Below are 20,058 nucleotides of genomic sequence, written 5' to 3' on the forward strand. Positions count from 1 at the left end.
TGCAGAGAGTAATAACCGTTGTGGTAATCTTTCTTTTTCATTTAAATGATTTATTTACTCATAAAAACCAAATGTTTCTGTGTACTCTGACATTCAGCTGAACTCACTTTTCCCTTAAAGCATATGACCCCCCCCCCCCCCTCTCTTTTTTTGCACCATCATAGGAGGATAATTGTAGTTGGGCCAAGAGCGTATTGGACCATTAAACCACTGCCTCTCCCAGTAAAGCTATTCTCCTTTGTGTAAATGCATTGGAATTACTTTCAGGGGGCGTTGCAGAGAGAATATGTGAAAGGCTACTTATTCTCCTAATGATCCTTTGTCCTTTTAAAAGTCATCAGGCTCATTTATAAGTGGATATGTGCTGGGGAAGAGTTGCCCCTAGAGACTGAGGTCCATCCATCTCCTTGTCCAAGGCCAGGAAGTAAGTTTGTGTGAATGGACCCCTGCCAGTTGAGGTTGGTCATATCAGTAATGTAGGTTATACATCGGTAGCATAGCGCAGGAGTCTCTCAGAAGTCAGAGAGAAGCAGAGGCGTTTGTAGTCCTCTATAGACTACAGCGCAGGACTGTGGTATTTTATATGTTAAGCTGTGATGTTTGGGTGTATGGAGATGTATATTTCACAAGAATGTCTGGCAAAATATTTTTCATGGGCGTTTCCTATGAAACTATAGTCCTACCACAGTTACATTGTTAACACCTACCCTCTGTGGTTTTCTGTTTCAAAAGTGTTGCAAAAAAGGCATTGGCAAAGAAAAGGTGGAGTATAACTGAAACAGACTCAGATCAGTGCAGTCCAGACAGACACCTCGCTGTTCAAAACACATTAGTCTGTGTAAGTAATCTCACCTATACTCATCACCACCATCTGAGTAATATCATTTTTTTTTTCTTGCCATTTGCTGGAGGGGATGGTTCTAAGTGAAGTAGGATCCTATTGCACCTATTTGTGATTCACACTCAAGGCTGTTGTCAAACAGGTATTCTTAATGTGAAATGATCGCGATCTACCCGTGCCTTTGAGCCGCTGTTGGGTTATCAGAGTTCATAGAGCGGGTGCACTGTGTCACATGGATAATCTATGTGTGGCTTTCCAGACCTCTGTGTTTTTCTGGGCTTTATATAAAATGATTTTTTTTTCTGCTCTCCATACTATGGCTGGTTCCAATTATGTTTTGTAGCTTTTTCACCCCTTTCGTGATCATGAGTCGACTCAAAGGGCAGGCCAAAACACAGCTCTCAAAACACAGCTCTCAAAACACAGCTCTCAAAACACAGCTCCCAAAACACAGCTCTCAAAACACAGCTCCCAAAACACAGCTCTCAAAACACAGCTCCCAAGACACAGCTCCCAAGACACAGCTCCCAAGACACAGCTCTCAAGACACAGCTCCCAAAACACAGCTCCCAAAACACAGCTCCCAAAACACAGCTCTCAAAACACAGCTCCCAAAACACAGCTCTCAAAACACAGCTCTCAAGACACAGCTCCCAAAACACAGCTCCCAAAACACAGCTCCCAAAACACAGCTCTCAAGACACAGCTCTCAAAACACAGCTCTCAAAACACAGCTCTCAAAACACAGCTCCCAAAACACAGCTCCCAAAACACAGCTCCCAAAACACAGCTCTCAAAGCACAGGTATTTGTTAATGACATATTTGGCATTCTTAGTGAGGAGCAAAGTAAGTTTTTCGTTTTATCTAAGGAAACCTGTTTCCTCTGTGCATATGACAATAAACACTTTGAACTTGAACTTGAACAGCTCTTAAAGCACAGCTCTTAAAGCACAGCTCTTAAAACACAGGTCTCCAAACACAGCTCTCAAAGCACAGCTCTCCAAACACAGCTCTCAAAGCACAGCTCTCAAAGCACAGCTCTTAAAACACAGCTCTCCAAACACAGGTCTCAAAGCAGTGTTTGAGTTGCTCTGACCAGAGCTCACCAGGCCTCTCACTCAAGCACTTTCAGAGGGGAGAAAGGTCTGTAATAGCGAATGTGAATATGCAGGAAATTCTCAGTTTCTTATTCTTAATGGGACTAACCAGCCGGTCTCAAACAATGAAAGTTGTAATTAGGCCTATAGATAGTTACAGTTGATCATTCATACTACTATGCAGAGGTGGGTAGGAACGCGTCACATTTACTCCGTTACATTTACTCAAGTGGCTTTTTGGAAAAAAAATTACTTGTGAGAGTAGTTTTAATATGAAAGACTTCGACTTTTACTTGAGTAAATATGTGGTGAGAAAAACGCGACTTTTACTCCGATACAATCGGATTTGTGCCGCGCGCTACCGTTGCTTTAGTTTTATAATTTTTTGTTCAGCAAGAAGACTGACCAACGTTTCGGCACCGGAGTATGTGTGACCAATGAAATGAAGTCGGTCAGTCACGTGAACACATACGCAAACTCTCTCCACCGGTAGCAAGAAAGTATGAAGACAGAAAAACCTCCCGAGCATCCCTGACCTCACAGCCAATGTTCACATTACAAATGTGTAAAAAGGACAGTTATATAATGCACTGTCAGTTGTGTCTGCCAAACGTGTGGACATTTCAGCCTACAAGAAATTTGAGGAAACACGTTGCGATAAGTTTGCCGTATATATAATTTTGACTTCTTTGTGTAATGTTATATCTCTGTTACAACTGGAGGCATAACTTTGTATGATGTAATTATAAAATCTAACAATAGATTACAATACTAAAACCAGTTCAAACTCTGTGAGTGTACACACTAGCAAGATGATGATTTATTTGAACCAAAATTTGCTACAAATTAATTCAGTTGGCGTCAAGTTGTAGCTGCACGTATTGGCTGACAGTCTCCTCAGTTAGTGCCTTTGTGGAACTTATTGAAGTTACACAGGCCTAATAATTAGGAACAAACAAAAATACATATTTATAATAAATAATATTTATATATTATATTTATTTATAATAAATTATTTTCGTTATCATTAAAAGTCATTGTTTTCCAAATTACATCATGTTTTCCATTATGTAATTTACTGACACGAGACAGTATTCTGCATTTACACACTACTTGAGTAGCTTATAGTCAAAGTACTTTTTTTTTTTTAACTTTTACTCAAGTACATTTCTGGATGCATACTTTTACTTGAGTAAAATTTGGTTCAAGTAACAATACTTTTACTTGAGTAAAATTGTTGAATACCTACCTCTGCTACTACGTCATTCAACATTTTTATTTGCTAAAGAGCTGCATTAAATATCTAATTTTACATCTAGAAGTTCGTGCCAGCTCTGAATGGAGTGGAAGTAATTTAAAAAATAGAATCAATGTAACTTCAGAAAAAAAAGTGCTTTCCAAGGACTGCTGAAGAGACACATGGACTTTATTGGATTTTGCTCACATTTTAGCAGCTGTAAGGTAGTCACTGTCCCTTGGGCTGTTTGATTGTTCAAATCCTTCTGCCAAGGTCAGTCTCCATGCCTATGTTTTAACCAGAAGAAGGGGGATGGTGCAGGAGACAGTATGAGAGACAGGTCTCAGCAGTAGGACAGTGTGTGATGGATATCGGCCGTAGGACAGTGTGGGAGAGGGGTCTCAGCAGTAGGATAGTGTGGGAGACGGGTCTCAGCAATTGGACAGTGTGCGAGACAGGTCTCAGCAATTGGACAGTGTGGGAGACAGGTATCAGCCGTAGGACAGTGTGTGAGACAGGTATCAGCCGTAGGACAGTGTGTGAGACAGGTATCAGCCGTAGGACAGTGTGAGACAGGTATCAGCCGTAGGACAGTGTGAGACAGGTATCAGCCGTCGGACCGTGTGTGAGACAGGTATGAGCCGTAGGACAGTGTGTGAGACAGGTATCAACCGTAAGATAGTGTGTGAGACAGGTAGCAGTAGGCTGGTGTGGGAGACAGGCAGAGGGGGAGGAGACAGAGAAGGCAGTAGGGTAGGGTGTATGGGTATGTATGGGTAGGGTGCTTCCATGAGATCACCTTGATACTCGGCTCTTATTATTATTATTATTATTATTATTATCATCATCATCATTTTATTTTTGTTTTTTTAGTTTTGTATTTTTTTTGTACCCAGTTGCATCCAGGCATGATGGCATGAGCTGATTTGCGGCTTGGAGCGATGTCAGCAAATGCCACTGCAAACCATTGGTGAGTAGGTCTGTTTGAGTTTAAAATTCAAGAGGAAAGCAATCCATCTGGAGGATGAATAATTTAGATGGCTCAAGTTGGTTCCTGTTGCCACAGTTTGTGCCCACCCCACCCCACAGCCCCCCCTCAAACACACATGACTTGCATGGCTTGTTCTAAATGCTCTAAGGGTGCATATGCAACCGTACACGACAGATTCACACCTTTATCTCAAGTGTAAATGTTTTGTGCAGTGTAGGAAAAAACTATAAATGTGTGTTGGCCTGGATCCCATTCTGTGTTTCCGGATGTTTCTGTCCTTGGGAAGTGGCGCTCCTTAATATCCTTAAGCCTTGAACAAACAGGGGTATTGTTATTGATATTTTCAAGCCATGGATATGGGGTGGAGTTTCAGACGCATTGATTGTGGATGTCACCTTGTGCCTAATAGAAGCGGAATTAATACACACATTCAGGTGTAACATCTGAAACGGAAACTATGTGGGGACTGGACAGTCTTGTAAGGACCGGAATTTTTCATTGGCACAGGTGTTGTTGCTTGACTGGTTCACACTGACGAAACAGACAATGTAGAAATTGATTTGAAATTGATGTTCAGCTCACTCATCCTTTCCTTTCATCTTTACGCTTTTTCTATTTTCTTTTCATTTTTACCTGTTTCTCTCTCACTATCTCGTACACCAACACACACACACACACACACACACACACACACACACACACACACACACACACACATGCATGTGCTATAGTGTGGTTGTGTGGTGTAAAGGAGGAGTGTCTCTCTCTAAAAGGAGCTGGTAAGATGGGGGTGTTTGGGGGGGGGGTGTTTGGGGGGGTTGATGTGACAGGCCTTTGGAATCCCAACCCCTCTCTCCTGGCGCTCGCACTAATCAACCTCTGTAATTTATGCAGAAAATATGATTTATATTTAATTTCACTACACTTGCATTGTTAATTTGAGATGTAATTAACGCGTCGCCACGGCAACTAATTTCTCAATGCCGTAAATTATCGCCGCCTTTTCATCAAAATTCAGTTACTTTGGCTCCTGTGTGCAATGTACTGATGCAATTAGGTTACCAGGGCAACCTGAAAGTGTTCATTTTCTTTTGTGTAATTGCAGTGAGGCAGAAGTTTTATAACAGGAAGTCATGTTCACTTTTTTGTTAAACAAAGGGAGGGCATGCATACTAGCCCCTCCGTAAAAGGGCCAGATCAGGGTTTAAGTGAGATAAGTATACACCTATAAGTATACATACACATATAATTATACACCTATAAGTATACATACATATAAGTATGCACCTATACATATACACATATAAGTATACATACACATAAGTATGCACCTATAAGTATACATACACGTAAGTATACACCTATAAGTATACATACACATAAGTATGCACCTATAAGTATACACCTCTACACACTGCCCAATAAACAGGCCTCTGCACTCTCCACTCATGCCCTCATCTTCTGTCCACTTGAGGCATCTATATACATAAGGATATATACTTTAGCTACTTTATACTTAAATACTATATTCCTAAGTATATATACTTAAGCTGATATTTTCTTCTGTACTTAAATACTATCTACTTAAGGATTTATACTTAAGCTACTATCTAACTATATACTTATATATGTAAGCGCTCTGTCTGTCCCCTCAATCCATCATGCTTTTGTTCCTGGTGCACTGCCTGACTCATTGATTAGCTAAAGTCACCGGTGGCGGTGTGTGGTGCTTCCGTTTGCCCTGATGCCCCTCGGTGGTGTGTAACCTTCCTGTGTTGCCCCCTCATACGTCCAGCTGCCCCTCGCTCCCCTCCCGTCACTGGCTTGCAGTGCAAATAGCCGGTCATTGGCTCCTAAGCTCTGCTTTGCTGAAAAGGTAATTAAATTTATAAGCAGGCTTTCTGAGTCTTTTGAGCGGCCCGGTAATACGAGTGGGGATTACAGCCGTCCTAATGCAGCGCAGTAGTTTGAATCCTTGGCAGAGAAGACGAGGGCTCTCAGGCCAGGCCACACCTGCAGCTCCAGGCCTGTGTCTGGCTTACACCCCTCACTGTCCGGGCGCTCTGGCCTGGTCCTCTGTAGTGACAGTGAGAACAACCCTTCCCTCAAAACAAGGGGGGGGGGGGACGGACCCCACAAAAGATAAATGAAACTAACCATCTTGCATATGACCAAATACTACCCAAGGAGGAGAGAGATCTTCCTGTTACAGCAGAACACCGTCCTGAGCTCAGACGGGCTCTCACACCTATTCTTATGATATTTGAACTGATGTCCCGTTATTCATCCAATAGCCTTTGCCCCTCAAACATTTGTCGGGGTATTTATAGCTGCGTTTCATCATTCTGAAAGATTTTTTTTCCCTCGTTCTGCTCCGAATGTCCCAGTGCGTCTTGCGCAGCTGTCGGCGGTAACCTCGGCGTGTTCTCGGTACTTTGATATCTCTGTTCTGTTTGATTCTCTGTGATTTTACCAGGGGATTCGCTTGCTGTATCCAGTTCTCAAAGAGACGGGGGAATTCATGAAGGGGGTGGGGGGGCTTTATCCCGCTCCGTTGTCCCTGCTGACAGAAAACAACAGATTATCATCATTTACAGAGACAGTGTAATGCACGGGGCAGGACTCCTGGCCTCTTTGGACGGGTCCCTCAGGGGCCCCACACAAGAAAAACCCCAAAACAAAACCCCCCAAACCTCATGCTCTTTATAAGCATGCCCCTCACCACATGGGTGACACATTAGATTTGCACTGTAACTGCTCTGGTGATATTATGGTTGCCACGGAAGCCCAGCTATGGGAGATGGCCAGCCTCTTTAGATGAAGTGGGTGTAGTGCAGTTAGTAATGATCTTTCTTGCCCCTTTGATCAAACGTTGTTGTTTTCTTTTGTCTGACATTCTCTCCATCCCTGTCAGACAATGCAAGGAGCTGTGTTTATCCATAATGCATGTTACTCAATGACATGGGCGCACTGGCCCCTTGAGCTGGCTGATAGTGAAAACACATTACATGTGTTTTGCTGTAAGTCATTTTGATCACAGGGAAAAGGTACCAGGAGAACTAGGTCTGTTTTCTGACCTCTTCCTGTTCTAAACCTTGGCTGGTCTTTGGCATATTGTTAAGACAACTTGACATGACTCGAGCTTCTCAGAAGTTGTTAAAAAGATCATATCTGCTTCATTCTGTGTGAGCTTTACTCATATTTCGAGCGTGTTTGAAACTTAAAGCCCCCCCCCCACTGTTGTGAAAGGCTAACGCTATTCACATAACGTTATAACGCTTCACAACATCGTTGTATTCACCCTGCTGCAGGACGCAGGACTTGCGTTGTTGGGTCTCTGAAGACGTCCTGCCATCATGCTTGCAGCTCCGTGCCGAGGATTTGGGCATCGTCACGTTGGTGTGCTTCATTTGAAGCTCCCGCCGTTACCCACAGTGACCTTGTTGTGTCGACTTGAGCTTATTTCCACCAAGTCGTTGGTCATTTGGTTTTTATACTGTTCTGCAGGGGAAAAAAAACTCAAACAAAATGTTTCTTTCCAGCTGTACTGTAACAAAGAGTTAATGATACAAATACGATAAACCTTTGACGCCTCGGTTTTCTCAGCGTAAGAAAGGGGAAAGAAAAAGCGAGAAGTTTATTAAGCATGTTTGCTTATTGAAGTCTGAAGCAGTATTTGCTTTTGTCACATTTATTCCCATTTTACCAGTGCAAGAGCCCCTGGAAGACGAGTTACCAAGGAACACAAAATTTTAATTAGTGTATTTTAATCATTCAGGCTTTTCGAGCTAATCCACAGACCCCTGAGAATTCCTAAGATGCAGCTCTGTGCTGCTTTACCATTTATTGTTGAGTCTATTATAATTACTGTTAGCAGGTGGGGGCTGGGAGACGTTTATTATGTTTTTTCGTCTTTATTATAATTAGTGGGGAAAAATGAAAGGATGCTGTTTCATTAAGTTTAGAGATGATGCCGTTTTAGCCTCGTGTCCGTCCGACTCCCTCACTCTGCTTTTTATGTATTTAATTCCATTGCAGTCACTTTCATTCCCAGATATTTATACATGTTATAGATCCATATAACAAAGACAAGTGGCAAAAAGAAAAGGGATCCCCTGTATGAAAAGGGAAAAGCAGAAATTAAAGATTTACTAATGAGATGCTTCTCTCAGGCCTAAAGCTCTAAAAACTGTGTGTGTGTGTGTGTGTGTGTGTGTGTGTGTGTGTGTGTGTGTGTGTGTGTGTGTGTGTGTGTGTGTGTGTGTGTGTGTGTGTTTCGCTCTGTGTATCCTCTGAAATCCAAATGTTTCAGATGGAATAACTGGAGATGAATCAGAACTCATAAACAAACAGTAGAATGTGTTTTCCTCATTTTTTCCAGTCCTCAGTAAATGAATACAAAGGGATCCTCTGAGTGAATCTTTAAGCCTTCAGCTCTGGAGGGATTTCAGAGAATCTCCTTCAATTGACTTGTTTAATGTGAATGTCTGTTTTTTGTAATTATTTGTAGTGTAATTTGCCGCTATTTCAAAGCGTGCTTCAAAGGGAGTGGGGTTTTTGTCCTGCCACTGTCCTAATAAGTGCTGTCCTGGTTCATGTCTCATGGACATGACATGTATCACTAGTTTGGACATCCTCATTGTTTTGCTTTCATCACTTTATTGAAGCACCAAAATGTAAATACATTTTAGCCCTACCGCATTATATAACTACAGGTAGTTCTTCAATTAAATTCTTTTTGATATTATAGTTGTTGAATGGTGTTGTAATGTTTTACTGTAAAGGTAAGCTACTCTGGAAGTAACTGTACAGAGATTGGTTGTGTTTAACAGACAGAGCAGTTCAGGATTATGTCAGAGTCTTATGTCACATGACTGGGCTCTTGTTTGCTTTGCTACTGCTACCACAGGATTCTTCAATTCTTACATGTGTGATGTGTATTTAGCACCAAATGATGGAAATATTCCTGGGGCCTTGTGTGAGACGGCTGAGCAGGGGAATACTGTGCAAGGAGACAGCCATGCAGAGAGACAGCCATGACTGCCAGTGCTGTATTTTCATGTTTTCCTGGAAAATTCCACACGTCCTTATGAGCTATGTTTCATGAGAATGCAGAAATATATTTCAAGACCGATCCCGGAAAAATATTAATTACTGGAACGCTGCAGCAAGTAAAGGGCCAGCACAAGGCAATTATAGTGTCTTTGTGAAGTGTTGGGATTGTGGAATTATAGAATCAGCCAGGATTGTCAGCGGTAATTATGCTGGAAGGAGGAAACCTCATCTCACCTTTGCTCATATTTATTTTAATCTCTTGTGCTCAGCTCCCTGTAGTCCCTGCCGAGGTCAGTCGTGATTTTTTTTAAATAGTTCTCATTGATTCAGGTCTTCAGATCATTTTTGTTTAAACTTTACAACATAATACCGTGACGGCTGCATTGCTTGAGCAAGATAATAACATGAGGAAAAAAGACCTTCTGTAGAATAGCCTGTGTCCTGACAGCTCTATGATATATAGGCAGTGTGCTTACGAGTGATGTTAGCAGAGGATAAGGGATATTAATTCACCCAATAGAGGGTACTAAACCACAACAGAGTTTCCAAATATTACATGACCATGGAGGGTTCACTCTGTTAAAAATCCACCTGTCTCTCATTTCCCATGATGCCCAGTGCTTAATCCACAAATGACTTAAGCAAGGCGTTTTTTTGGGGGGGTTGGGTTGCCGTGAAGATTGCCTGCTCCACGCCATATGCTGTGATGTGGAGTTAACTTGTGTTTTCACAGATTAGGACCAAAGGGATGAGCTGGAGACTGCGGTGTGCACGGTGACTTTGTAGAGAGTCGTAAGGGTTAGCCGCATCGTTTGTTATGTCTGCGGTGAGTTTGTGTTCCTGACACAGACTGAGTTGCCTCTTCGTAGGCTGTCATTTACAGGTTTTTTCATCCTACAGATAGTAAAACATTTTGTTAAAAAAGTGAAATTAAAGCGATTCAGATGTGATTTTGAATTTGTGATACACATTTTAATTCAAGTTTATTGCATTAAATATTGCTATTCAACTTTTTTCTTTCATATTTTAATATTTACTAGGATTATATTATAAGCCATCAAGGAGCTTGCAACACTACACTCAGTCCTTTTTTAAATTTAGTTAAACTGTAACATTTTTACCTTGAACCCAGATGATGTGCTATTGATTAATTGATTAAGACCTAGAAGTGCCTGAGGAAGCCATAAAAATAAGTCTCAAACCATGGGGGAGTGAAACTGAAGTTGAACGTTAGCAGATAGCAGTAGGTAAGCCACATGTCTTCAACATGCCTGTGTCTGAGGGTGTGCTTCTCCACCTCAGCCCACCTCTCTGTGTTTAAAACTGCCCTCTGTAGTGTGTCATTGATGATGGACATGGCACATCCATTCATACACGAGCATCACAGGCAGAATGGAGCAATTTGTGATGTTGATGTTTTTGTGTGGCTCTTCAGGGAAGCCAAGACAAACATGCAATTAGTATCCATGTGGGCTCGGGAGGGGCTCGGGAGGGGCTCGGGAGGGGCTCGGGAGGGGCTCGGGAGGGGCTCGGGGGCGTGGCAAAGCTGAGAGCGGAGTAGCACAGACAGGAACTGAAATCTCAGGTGAGGCTTGGGAGAGTCACCTGACACTTCAAACGATTCTGTCCTCAGTGAAGATTATAGGCTCTGGGTATCTTCTGAGCTGGGGATGTCAAATGCTCTCCTTGATGGCTTCCTATTTCTACCATCGTGTTTGCTGGGTTAGGGTTAGACAAAAATCCAATTTTTCAGCCTTGCTGTGCTGGGACTGAGTGTACGTCTCATAACCCGGCGGTGTATTTGTCTCACAAAGGGAATGTGTGTATTTCTCATGATGGGGATGTGTGTAGGTCTCTCAAAGGAGCTGTGTGTTTATGTCTCACCAATCGGCTGCGTGTATTTCTCACCACGGGGTCGTGTTTATGTCTAATATGTGTTTGTCTCATAGGGCTGTGTGTATGTGTTTGAAGGGGCTGTGTGTATGTCTCATTAACAGGCGGTGTATATGTCTCATGAACAGGCTGTGTGTATGTCTCGCGAACTAGATGTGTGTATGTCTCATGAACAAGCTGTGTATTTATCTCATGAACTAGCTGTGTGTATGTCTCATTAATAGGCTGTGTATATGTCTCATGAACAGACTGTGTATATGTATCGCAAACTAGTTCATGTGTGTATGTCTCATGAACAAGCTGTGTGTATGTCTCATGAACAAGCTGTGTGTATGTCTCACGAACTCCTTATAAGCCTGACCTGTCACATTTGTCCTGACAGGCTAGAAGTAGAAAATCCCTTTTGAATGGCTTGTGTTTACATCAGCTTTGACTCCTGTTCAGTTGGCCTCTGAGGTCCATTTGAAAGGTTAATATCCAAATCTGGAGGAAATTATCCTAAAATTACTTACAACGCTGTTAACCCCCCCCAAATACGCTTCTGTTGTGGCAGTAAATTAATTTAAGCAGGGGGGGGGGGGGGGGGGGTGTGGTGGAGCCCTTCAAGAAGCCAAGGCCAAAAAAGGAGCAGACATGTGCACGCAGAAGGTCTACGTAACGCTCCTGGCCAAGTGAACGCACGCTTTAAATGAAGGGGGAAAAAAAGAAATTGGGCTTAACTGAAACCATATGGTATTGCACTGGAGAAGAGGTCTCCTTAAGAGGATCATGGCAGGGTAATAAAGAGAGACAGGAAAAGGGCACGTGTGCTTCTTTGGGTGTATGATGGGTATTTTCTTCCCATTCGGAGTAGCTCTTTTAAAGGGCCAGCAGTGCAAGACTGAACCCTATTAATCAGAGTGTTCCATGCTTAAGTGGAATCTGGACACCCCCGACGCACGCACGCACACACACACACACACACGGTCATGGGAGTCTTAAGCCAGTGCTCTCAGAATGCTATATTTCCTATTAGTACTTTGTGTCTGTAATTATTACCATTAAACCAGGCACCCTGCTTGTACCCTATGTAATTTTGTAATTATAATTAGGATTTCTTGATCTTGTCTCGTCTCTTCTTCTTCTTGATATGACGACGAAATTGAAATGTGTGTCTAAGTTTAATCATAACAGCCCTCTGAATGAAGAGACATACCACACCAATTACGCTCTTTTTCTCCCAACACATACATTTCTGTGCAGCTTTTGCTGTGACATTGTCAGCTTCTCTTTGCTGAATAGGGAGGTGAAATTTTAAACGTTCTTTCCGATTTCCTTCACAGTTTCTGAAAATGTCTCCGCCATCTTCATTACCCTTAAAAGACTCGTTGAGAACATTGTTCTTATTGTTTAACATTTATGTTTGATTGGTGACATTATGGTTTTTCCCACATGACAGACTGCGTCTATTTAATCAATTTTATTTGGAGCATTGCTAGTGAACCAGACAGGATGATTTCTGATTTACTGTCAGCTTACTGAATGTGGGGTTCATAACGTCAAGTACAAATTGCTGTTGCACGTAGTATTATGGGAACTACTTGTGTGTGTGTGTGTGTGTGTGTGTGTGTGTGTGTGTGTGTGTGTGTGTGTGTGTGTGTGTTGGGGGGGGGGGGGGGGCACTTGCTCCTCCCTTGTCTGAAGCTGGTAAACCCCAGGCAGAGCTGAGTATAACCCCATTTCCGAGCAGAGGTTGTAGCACAGATAAAGGCCGGTATCAGTATGACTCTGGCACTGTGCTGCTTTACACCCATTAAGGCCAGAGTGGGTAACAAACCCTGATCTGTCTGCTTGATTGCCCACCTTTAACACAGAGCTGGTCAGAGGCATAGTGTTTCAGTGGTGACCCAGTGGTTATCAGGACCTCAGTGAGACCTGCTGGCTAAGTAACCGTTTCTCATACAACATCATAGAAAAGTCTCTGAAAGTATTATCTGAGACTCCTTTAAAGAATAAGGAGCACAATTGATAAAATTTTTGTGCAAAAACATTTTACTTAACCGGTACCAATATTCTTGACAATGTCCTCAGTATCTTTATCTTTTGGCTTTATGTACATTTGAAAAGGATATTATGAATTCTGGCTTGTCATAGTGTCTTATGTGGTTGGTGAATAGTTAATTATTCGTAATATAATTAGTTCTCTGTCCATTTTCACTGGTAGGACATTCTATCCATTCATCACTTCATACATTATGCCAGACCTTCTGTTTTGCTTATCACACCACGCCTCTTATGCTGTTGATACGGCAACAGCGCAGTTCAGAAGACACGGGCCTGTTTTCTCTCTTCTCTTTTAATGTATTCTCTGATATGATTGTGGAGGCCTGGGTGTCCCCTCCTTTTTAGCCTGAATTTCCTCTGCGTACCATGTAGGCTGCTGTAGGACCCACAGGGCCCTGCACTCTCTCTTTTTTCCAATGATGTTGTCAGACATGTGGTTGCCACCCCCCCCCCCCCCCCTCCCCCCCGCCCAGCTCTGGAGGGAACGGGAGTAATCTGCCTTTTCATCTCCAGAAGAGGAGAGCCAGGTTAGGCCTGACTCTGTCACTTCCACTGGCCTCACTCAGCCTTTCTCATCTGGGGTTGCGTTCTCTACAGCGCCCCCCCCCCCCCAAAAAAAAAAAAAAAAAAAAAAAAAAAAACCCAGCTATTCTGCTGCCAACTCGGAAATGACTTCCGAGTTTTGCCGCAGTGTTTGTATTCTGGGTTGTTCTTTTATGACATGTGGATCAAATTAAAGGGCAAGTTAGTATGATTTACACCACATTAAGTCATTTGTATGTTTTTGTAGATAAGCGCTGGTGCGTGAGGTATCGGGTTCAGCCTGTCGGTCTGTGCGGCTGCGTTCGGAGCCGTTCAGTTTCTTGTGTTGGTTAAAGGGGTAAGCAGGCTGTGTGGATGCCCTTCGTATGTGTAGTAGCTTGTAACTTAACTACTGTTATTGTCCCATAGTCTTATATTCAGCTTCAAAAAGATGTCCAGGCTCTGGTGAAAATAAAATTGGTTTGTATTTCATTCATATATGTAGTGATGAAAATGTTCTTCTACTGTATTTGATTGCTTTTTAGAAACATCTAATATAATAAGAAACAGGGCAGCTTTTCCACAAAACTGTATTCTTCTGATTAATGCACACCCAAATGCCAGTTTAGCACAAGATCAAAACCAAGACTTGTTTCATTAAGGAGTAAATTGCTTTTGTGCTTTTAAATAACATTTTCCCCTTTCAAAAGGTGGATCCACAATCCCTTTCTCTGTGTAGGTGTTGGAAGTATTGTTCTGTTCTGTGCACCTCCCTAAAATAGCGAACGTACCCGGCTTGTAAGAAAATTAGTGAATTTAATTTCCTTGAGTAATGAAAATGTCATGCACCATTTAATAAAACTCCCTGAAAAAAGCCAACATTCCTGGGCGAGCAGATAGCTGTGCCCTGTGGATTTGAAAGTTAGCACGTTGCTTCTTTTGATGTTTTCACTCAGTTTTTGTTTCTTTTTTTTTTCTTGATGTGATTTCAAATGAATCTGAACAGCTTCTCTGTAAATACGGAAATGAAAAAAGTTGTTTGGTGTCTGTGGCGACTCACTGCACAGCAGTTTGAGCCAACAGATAACTCTCTCCTTTAAACTGTGAATTATTTTACGTTTATGAGTTTGTCTCATCTTCAAGGTCAAAAATGTAATTTTTGCTCTTTCAAAGGGTTATAACCTTAAAAGGGAGCTTCTATCCCGGGTGATTAATGAGAGAGCCCTGCATTTGATGTTTCAGCGTTGACATTTTAAACTTTAAATATTTTATATGCACACCTAGGAAAAAAAAAAAATAAGAAGATACGCATTCATGTGGAATAAACGGTATTGCGGAGAAGAAAGACCAAGCCCGGTATCATTTTAATAGAACAGTTAGAGTGCGATGGTTTTTCTTGGTGATTTTTATTTGAGGTTTTTATGTGTGCGCAAGCTGATTTAGAGGCACACTAAATCATCGGGGATGGGGAGTAGTGGATTATGCATTTAATCAAGCCGCAGGCCTTGGGAAGTGGCGGGACGGACGAGGAGCCAGGCGATGGGCTTGTGGCCCTGTACCGCCGCGCCTGTCCTTTGGGTCCACCTGCAAAGACCAAAGCCGTTTGCGCCCCTCGTACGAGGCAGAATAAAGGCCGGCTGTAAGCCCCACTGCAAGCGCACCTTCCAGAGTCTGAGAGATTTAGTAAGAGATTTTTCACTTTTTTTCCCCCTGTTAGTGGATGGAGAATGGGTGTCGGAGGATCTGCTGGTTGATATGATCTCGTATACGCCTGCGTGTGGTCGGGAGGAGAGTCTGAGGGCGCCCGGCGCCTTTTGCTCTCGTTGCATGCAAAGCACTTTTATATGTGCAGTAATAAAGGCTGTCAGATGGAGAACTGACACCTCACGCAGGAATGCTGCAGGTAACCGTGCAGGCTGTGCAGTGGTGGGGCGGTCACGCCCACCGCTACCTGTCGGCCAATCACTCGGCACGGCTGCTCGACGGCCACACCTCCAGCCGCACAAATGCACATATATAGACGGATGGATGGGGTGGGGGGGGGGGGGGGGGGTTGTAGGCTGGGGTGAAGGAGGTTGTAGACAGAGGCAGCTTGCAGGGACTTGTGCTCCACCACTACAAGCCGGTGAAGCAGGGGCTCGCTGCCTTCCCGAGCACCTCCTCACTACAAGCTTTTATCCCATTTTTATGCCCCGAGATACCCGCGGGACAGAAGGAGGCGTAGCGCAAGGCAGGCTGAACGTTCAGGCTCGGGGTGAACGGCCCACGACTGCCCCACGTCAGACGTCGGACGAGACCGTGGCGCTTTCCTGTTCATAAAACATTCCCATTATTGCTGGTCCATTGAAAATTAATATGTGCTTAATGCTTGATGACTTGCGTTTTCCTGCAGGACAGCAAGGCTTTTTAGCTCGCTGGTTAATTTATATGTGACAGTGCTCTGCCTGACTGAGAGGGGCAAGAGGGCTTGGAGCAAGGTTCTACAAATCAGCTGGAAAACATCAGAAAGTTCTGGAATACTCTGAATTTTAGAAAAGAAACAACCCTTGTGGTTGTGGGTGCTGGTTTCTACACCATAGCACTTGTTAAGGTATAAAATACAGTTGCATAGCTTGTCCTGAGACAACTAACACATTTAAAGACCACAGAAAAATTCCCCATATATTGGCACTGTAGGATTATCTTGTTTAATTTAGAAAATTCTTCCAAGCAACTTGTATTACAGAGGTTTACAACTCTTTTTAGAAGTGTCCCTCGAGTTAGATGTCATTGTTTGATGCCATTGACTATGAGGTAAGCATACCTCATGTGCTGGTTATTGTCATTGGAAGCAACAATCCATCAGTTCTTGGTTGGGTCCTTTTAATTGACGTGCTATTGCCACCTATTAATTTTTTTTTATACTTTTGTAGTACTTATGCTCATTTATATTCTGGGAAAAATTAATTTTGATGTTGTTTGTGAGCCTGAAAAGCAAAGTAAAGTATACCTCTCTGCTCCCTACAAGACAGTCAAAATGGTGGAGGTAAATATTATCCATTTAATAGGATTTAAAACAAACATTGTACACTGGGGCAGGGTTTGTCTTCTCCTATTTGCTCCTGTGGGGGATTAGAGCTGTCAGTCAAGATGAGTGACAGCTCTCAAATCACATGTTTGCAGCCAAGTGGCTGATTTTTGTCTTGTCAGAGGGACGGAACGGTGTTATCAGGAGCACCTTGTTTGGAGACGCGCAAAGCCTCTAAAGCCACAATTCATGGGAGATCTGTTTACCATCTGCGGAAGGGGCCGACTGCTAAGCAGGCTGCAGTGAAGCCTGGTGGGTCGCGCAGAGGAGAGGAATCGAGTGACTCCCAACAGGCGAGACCGCCTGAGCGCCCTCATCCGCAGGCAACATGTAGAACCCAAACACTCTGACCGGACAGGACATAACAGACTGAGAGTGAGAGAGGTCTATCTACCTAATTCAGGCCATCCTCATCAGGTTTTTATTACATGATATTTGGGTTGAACTTACTCCTGCGTGGTTTCTCCTAGTGTTGTGCCAGGAGCAACACCCAGTGTCACCTTCTCCAGCAGATCCCTCCGCAGTTTTTACCGCAGCTTTCAACAGTACTTGTGAGCGCTTGGTAAATACAGAAGGCTTGTTAAAGCATCCTTTAAGGATCATTATTTTCAATCTTTCAATTATTTGCTTGTTAGTTTTGCCGGCATGTCTCACTCTGACAAAGAAGAATAAATAAATAAAGCAAAATGAAACCCCCCCCTAATTCATCATGCCGAGATCATCTAGCTACTGCTTCCTCCGTGACTCGGTGTGCTCACCCCTGTGTGGCTGCTTCAGGTGTTCAGCGCTGTATCAATAACATTATCATCCCATCCTTTGCCGTGGGCTTGGAGTTAACCCCGTCAGGCCTGGCTCGGAGAACCAACGGGGCTTGCAGCACGTTCCGGTTCCAGGTGGATCCCGATGGTTGTACGGGTTCTGTCACTTTAAATGCTTAGTGTCTGTTTTATTCAGCTGTTTTTACGAGGATGCCGTGTCTTAAGTTCTTAAGTCGACCACACTGTTTCCGATGCAGGCCATCATATACGGTCTTAGGCATTAAAGACCTGGGGCGATGTAATGTGCTGCTCATAGCAGGCTGTCCATTAAAGGTCCTTAGCACAGGAGTTGCATTAGGGCTTTGATTTTTTTTTTTTCAGGATTAAATGCATGCTTGACTGAAGCACGTGTCTTGCTCAGAGAAGGAATGGCCAGAGGTCAGTGACCAGAAAAGTGTGGAGCATTAAAACCAAACAAAATGGTGGAGTGAAGTATGTCTCTGATGGTAGAACAATGCTCAAGAGGCCCTCTGTACAGCTAGTGAAACAATGATGAACACCGCTCTTCTCACAGACAAAGCACATCTACAAATGTTCATTTCATTTCATTCTGAACGTAAGGTGTTCTGTTCAAGTGCTACCAGAGAAAGAGAGAGAGAGAGACACACAGAGAGAGAGGTGTGCTTCTGTCTAAAGTCTTGTCATGCGAAGAAAACTCTGTGTACTGCATCAGACTCTTTGATATATATTACCCCTTTGTAAATAAATCCACACAAAGTGTGCGACAGAATTTTATCTGAAATGTGGTATTTAGGAGATTCGGCGTGAATGATGATATGTGACAATCAGTCACAGCAATTAGTGTTGCTGTTAAGAGGTCTTTTTGTTTTCTCTCACCCACACAGAATGTCACAAATAAATCCTCACTCGCATTTGCATATTAATTGGATCGGAGACGTCAAGCATCTTTCATTAAGCAAAATGATCTGCATATTTGGAGACATAAAATAGTTTATTTCGACGTGGGAAAAGAAGTCATTGAAAATTGACCGCACACTGGATGCAGACTTTATGTTGATGGAGCCTGACACGTTAACCCTCTCGGCACAGGCTGTGGTCATGGTGCGGAGTTAAATACAGATGGCACCTAGCAGGTTTCATCGGGAACAGGGCATTGTCGGTCGAACCCGTGTCGAGCGCTAAAGGAGATGGTCCTCGCACGCAGTTTGGATTGAGTGCTTAGAAATTGTCCTCGAGTGATTAAGTGTGCATTGTGGGTAATGTTTGCACAAGCACCAGTCTGCCTTCTTAATGTCTGGAGAGGTGAATAAGAAAATGTATCAGGTCAGTCATCTGTTGAAGGGGTGTGTTGATCATTTCTGCCTCGTTTCTGTTATGTGACCATTTAACTACTGTAGGCTGTGTCAGGGAACGCGTCTTATACGTAGTCAGACCCTTGCATACAGTAAAGAATGCTGTTTGGAATCACAGAATTATGAGGAATTTATAGCTTTATAATGGAATGCCACACAATCTATTTGTTCGGCAGTTGTTTTATTTTTTCTCCCCCAACTGAACCACGGTCCAACGTGAGTTAATGTTCCCCTTACAAATGTGTCCGTCAGATGAAAAGCAAACATAAGCGAGGACTAATTTGAGATGGCAAGCTCAACGCTGCTGGAGGGAGAGGAACGTGTCGTGTGTTGCTGGAGTCGTCGTGTGTCAGACAGAGCCGGCCTTTGTTTGCAGTGGCAGCCTCTCGTTCGAAAGGGAAAATTGACATTGGTTTGGTTCAATATGATTAAGGCAGAGGGGGGACGTTAATGGGAGGGCTGTGTATTGCGAGGTCTACATGGTTAGGGGCTAGACTTGTGAATAATTTGATTAGGTTGCAGGGGAATATATCTGAAGGATTATGTAAATAGGCTTGCCCCCATGCAGAATTCTTTTTGAACTCCTCAGAACTCACATCTGCTGGGGTCGGCCCGCAGACAGGGCCATCGCGTACGGGTGCACAGATCCCTCTGCGTTTCTGCAGAGTGTTTAAAGGTCATATTGAGAACAAACAAAATTGCCCCTGATAGAGCTAAAAGGGCCTCAGTCACAAATGCCTCGAATTTATCTTTTGTTGATTAAAAATGAATGATAATTGCGAATGCATAAACATTTGCTTGCAAAGATTGAGGTTTAATGTGTTTATTATCCTATCGTAATTAGTCTGCCGAAGCCGGGCACATTCTTGCCTCTAACGTGCTGTTGAAGACACAGCCCGTGTATTGTAGCGTAAACTCCATATTTACTGTCATTTCGCACACTGCCTTTTCACCCTTTTGGTTATGAGATTTTTTTTTTCTTTCTGCCCCCGGCCTTATTTGGTGTATTTCTGGGTGGAGATATGTTTGTGTGGAGCGCTATGGCAACCAAAGTCAAGGTGACCAAGACCAATGTTGAACACATTAGATTAGCAGAACACAGACACAGAGACAATGCAGCCTGCACAAAACACAATTTATCCACCGCCTGATTGGAGGCCTTTCAGAGAGCAGCCCGTGT

General features: G+C 43.2%; 1 protein-coding gene across 2 annotated transcripts in view; it reads left to right on the forward strand.

Annotated features, from left to right (window-relative positions):
- casz1 (castor zinc finger 1) overlaps positions 1 to 20,058 on the forward strand; it is a 149,103-nt gene that overhangs the window by 36,259 nt on the left and 92,786 nt on the right. Inside the window, exon 3 of one of the 2 annotated variants that reach the window (XM_077018491.1) lies at positions 4,073 to 4,146. The exons of the other annotated variant lie outside the window; for it this stretch is intronic. The gene's annotated coding sequence lies outside the window, so the exon portion shown is untranslated. The remainder of the gene's footprint in view (positions 1 to 4,072; positions 4,147 to 20,058) is intronic. 2 annotated transcript variants of the gene reach the window in all.

This window comes from Brachyhypopomus gauderio, chromosome 10 (genome assembly GCF_052324685.1).
Source record: "Brachyhypopomus gauderio isolate BG-103 chromosome 10, BGAUD_0.2, whole genome shotgun sequence".
In the NCBI taxonomy this organism is placed as follows: Eukaryota; Metazoa; Chordata; class Actinopteri; order Gymnotiformes; family Hypopomidae; genus Brachyhypopomus; species Brachyhypopomus gauderio.